The sequence below is a fragment of the Corvus brachyrhynchos genome, unplaced genomic scaffold (assembly GCF_000691975.1).
Source record: "Corvus brachyrhynchos isolate BGI_N302 unplaced genomic scaffold, ASM69197v1 scaffold209, whole genome shotgun sequence".
Taxonomy (NCBI): domain Eukaryota; kingdom Metazoa; phylum Chordata; class Aves; order Passeriformes; family Corvidae; genus Corvus; species Corvus brachyrhynchos.
This window is the reverse complement of record NW_008246056.1, coordinates 1,087,799-1,091,969: the sequence shown is the minus strand read 5'-3', so window position 1 is coordinate 1,091,969 and position 4,171 is coordinate 1,087,799. Positions and strand designations below refer to the sequence as shown.

Below are 4,171 nucleotides of genomic sequence, written 5' to 3'. Positions count from 1 at the left end.
GCCACACCAGCCACGGAGGCGCTGGGGGGTGGCGGCCCCGGAAAAGAAAGAGGGGGGGTCTCACGGAGCGGCAGCCGGAGGCCAGGGCAGAGTCCAGGGTTGCGCCATTCTTCGGGCTGACCGCGGGTTGACCGATGAAGGGAACTTCAGCAGCCAGCGGAGAAGGAAGTTACCCCACAGAAGCCTGAGGGAGAGCTGGTAGCTAAGGCGGAAGTAGAACCTCCTGACTCTGGGGGCGGGGTGCAGGCAAGCAGAGGAGAAGCAAGCGGTCCCAGCTCCCGGCCGAAAACAGCATCGCTCCATCCCCCTCTGCCGGACAGCGGATCATCGTCTGACTGCAAAGCAGCCTCCACGACTTTGTCGTCCACAGAACCAGAGCCAGCCAGGGCTGCCGGGGGTCAGCCCCAAGAGGAGGAGAAGCACCGAGAGATGATGCATGAATTAATGAAGGAGCTTGCTGAATTGTCTATGCGTCAGGATGCGCTGGAGTCTAAGGCTTGCGAAACCACACCATCAGCACTGTGGCGTCCCATGGACCCACTGGTCAAGACGGCCACCAGAACTCCTGCGTTCCCATTGGGAGAACCGGGCACAGGGCCTATGGCGTTTCCCTCCCGGCAAGAGGACGTGCAGCCATTGCCTCCATCAGCCCCGACGGCGAGGACTGATCCATTGTGAAGGAGATGGAACGGAGTTGTCTGTAATGCAAACACTGAAGGAGATTGGCAAGCCATAGATGCCCTGACCTGCTCTGTACTGATACAGGGTACAGGACACTTCAAAGTGGGAACCCCATGACTGGAAGATCTCGCAGCAAGCGAAGCAAACAGTCACCATGCACGGCCTCCATTCTGAAGCTACACGGAGCATCCTGCAGTTTATCTTTACAGCAGATGTCCTGTGTCCTAATGATTGCATCAGCATCGCACAGTTGTTGTTGACCCCTTCACAGTTCCTGCTCTGGGAGTGAGCATGGAAGCGGCTAGCACAAGAAGAAGCTAGCAAACACCAAGGTGACACACAAGACCCACTGTATGCAATCCAAGCCAACATGCTAACTGGGAATGGGGCTTATGGAGTGACGGTGACGCAGCTGACCCTGCCCACAATCATTCGTCACTTGTCACAGACTCTTGCCCACAAAGCCTTGTTGTCAGTACCTGAAAAGAAGAAGTCTCCTCTGTATGCAGCAGTCCGACAGGGGCTGTCGGAGCCATATGGTCAGTTCATTGACCGTTTGTCAGCAGCCTTGAAGGACGCAACTGAGCTCTCTGAAGAGCTCCAGGAGCAATGTTCCGGAGCCTTGCCTTTGAAAATGCTACCAGGCAAACTAAGACAATTCTTGCCACGCTGCCCCAGGGAGCAGGAGTAGACGAGATGCTTGTACGTGCTAGCCATGCAGAACAGTCATCTCAAACAGCTGCTTTTACTGCAACACTGCAGAACGTCCTGCAACAACAGGGACAAGTCATCGCCACAGCACTGACGGGAGGGGCGCAAAGTAAAAAGGGGGCGAGGGCTGCTGGCCCATCTCCTGGTCCCCACACGGGCAGAGCAGCCTGTTTCCAGTGTGGTGAAGAGAGGCCTGTGACCCTATTGGAGATTGGCTTAAGGGTCTGGGTATCACCGGATGGCTGTGTACCTTGGTAGTAGAAAGCTGCCAATTGCTATTTGTAGTTATAATAGGCTTAATAGTATTTGGGTGCATTTTTTCCTGTGTCAAAGCAGGGCTGTGAAAGATTATCGACCAGGCCTGGATTGCCCAAAAAGAAAACGGGGGATGTGTAGAGGGATTCCTTATGGAACAAGGGCATATGATACCCCTGGAAAGATTGGACAACCCAGGGTTGCTGAGGAAAAGCCCCTGAACAGGCCCCTGGCTGCAGGCAGCCCTGAGAGTCCTTGGCAACGCTATACACTGGCTGGCTCCCCTGCTGATTAGAGGCTGTCTAGAGAGACTGGGCATGAATCTTTGCAACAGTAGATAAAAGTTGGCATAGTTGAACAATAAAGGGAGAACGATGCTTAATCGTATCAGTGTACGTGTCGTTTATCCAGCCAGCTCTCCAAACTCGGTCCCTAACATGTATCCTAAGTACCACAGCTGGCTTGAGACACAGTTGGAATACAGGTATGTGAAAATAGGATGAGCTCTGAGGATCAGATCTTGGACGTGTCCCTGTCACAGGTTCTCCTTGATAAAGGTCACTAATGGAGCCAGTCCTGTGTCCAGGATGTGCCCCTGTGGGGCTGGTGCTGCCAGCCTGGCCTGTCCCAGGGAGTGTCACCCATTGCCCAACTGCAGCAAGAATTAAACCAGCCTGGAATCCTCTGGAGCACCGAGCACAGAAGCAGCGAGAGGTCAGGTTGGGATTGCTTAGGGATTGCCCAGCCTTGGCATCAGGGTGAGACCCCGACCACACCAGAGTGAGGAGGAAATGTTTCACCCTTCCCTTGCAGTAGAGATGCCAGAGGTAATCCAAGAATCACAAGCTGTAAAGGGAAAGTTTATTGTAAAACTTAGATCACAAGATCAGAGAACCATAAACAAGAACAACACAGAGGCAGAGGAAACAAAGCACTTTCAATCAAACTTCTGCCCTTGGTAGGGATTTCCTTGCAAGCAGTAGTTGCTCCTGAGACTTCCTATGGCTTTCTGGGTTTGATGGGGTTTGTGCAGTTCCACACTGGCCCCAGGATGGCTTCTCCTTCCCGCCCCTCTGGTGCACAGCTGCTGCCTCTGCTGCCTGCTGAAGGCTCCAACCTAGGGCCAGTGGCTCCCAGGGAAGAGGCTTTTCCCTGGCCCTGCCTTCAGGAGAGCTCACATGATCCAAGGGGGCACATTCCAGCAGCTGGAATATGAAAGTAGAAGGGCAGAAGTCTGTAACACAACATAGAATGCTCTCCCACCCTCCCCAGTAAAGTAAGTCCAAAGAGCCCTTCTAGCTCAGCTTCCTTCTGGAATAACAGTACAGATTCTGGGGTCTGACATTGACATTGTCCTGCTACAGCTCCATGTTCTAACTCTGTTCTTTGGGGATTGAAAGTCAGGGAAAGAACTGCAAATGTTTCCAAAGCATCTTGATGAGAGCAGTCATTGGGGAGGATGGCTGGTGTGAGGGACATCAAAATGTGCTTTCAAGTCAGAAAGAGACAGTTTATCCTGTAGGATTCCAATTTCCCTTCCAATGGCCATGACATACTGTGTATAGATTTTTTGATTAAGCAGTTTTTTCCCAGTGATAAACCAGGCCATCAGTGTCACTTCACCGAGGGCTTCACAGAGCTTTCTTCATTCTGCAGCTGAAGGAGAGAGCCATGAATGGCACCATTTTAAGGAGGAATGATTCTGCTTCAAAGGAGACAGTGAGAAGGAAAATCCTTGGAGTCACACAAGGACCAGGGTACAAGAGCTCCCCAAAGGACATGGGCAGAGCTTTGGTGACATTCCCTGTTTCCTGATCACAGCTCTGTTTTCCTGGTGCCACCTGTTTCTGGTGTTGGTGCCAAGATTTCTGAGCAGGAAATGCCCTCAGGCATCGTTCCCTCCTGTGATCAATCTCCAAGGAAAAGAGGGCAGAGCACAGTGTTGCCATTCCCTGTGGGTCACTCTCATAATTCTCATGAGCTCCTTCACAGGTCACTGTGGGCTTCATTGTCCTCTTTTCTGCCCACTTCAGCTTCTGCCGGGATTCTGTTCTTCAGGCCTTGCTGGTCTCTGCTGGGCTCCATCCTCTCGTGCCCTTCCCAAGCAGATCCTAAATCTGATATTCCTTCCCCACCCTACACAGGACTGGGGCTGATTTTATGCCCAGAGCTGTGCTGCTGTAGGATCCTTTCCCTTGTGCTGATTCCCATTCCCCCCACAGGCTCTGGGATCCTGTGTGCTCTTGGAACAGACAGTCAGGAGCAGGGGAAGGTTTATCCACACCCACACCTGACTTGTCCTGTCCATCCTGCCCATGAGACCTGGCAATGGTGTGGGGTTGCCCTTTCCTACAGGATCCAACCGGAAATCAGTGCTGCCCTTCCCTTGTGGCTGCAGGTGAGGCCAGGCTGTGGCCAGGCTGGGAAGGGTCTCCTTGTGCCCAGGCAGGGCTGGGAACTCAGGGCTGTGGATGGATGTGTCTGGGGGAGACAGGATCTCTTTTGGGTCACCCCCGCCCCCAGC

At 53.1% G+C, this 4,171-nt stretch overlaps 1 protein-coding gene across 1 annotated transcript in view; it reads right to left on the bottom strand.

Moving 5' to 3' along the window:
- The window catches only part of LOC103623389 (C-type lectin domain family 2 member L-like), a 16,972-nt gene extending 16,787 nt beyond the window's left edge, over nt 1–185 (bottom strand). Inside the window, exon 1 of the mRNA XM_017745838.1 lies at nt 65–185. The gene's annotated coding sequence lies outside the window, so the exon portion shown is untranslated. The remainder of the gene's footprint in view (nt 1–64) is intronic.
- Nucleotides 186–4,171: the final 3,986 nt, after the last annotated feature.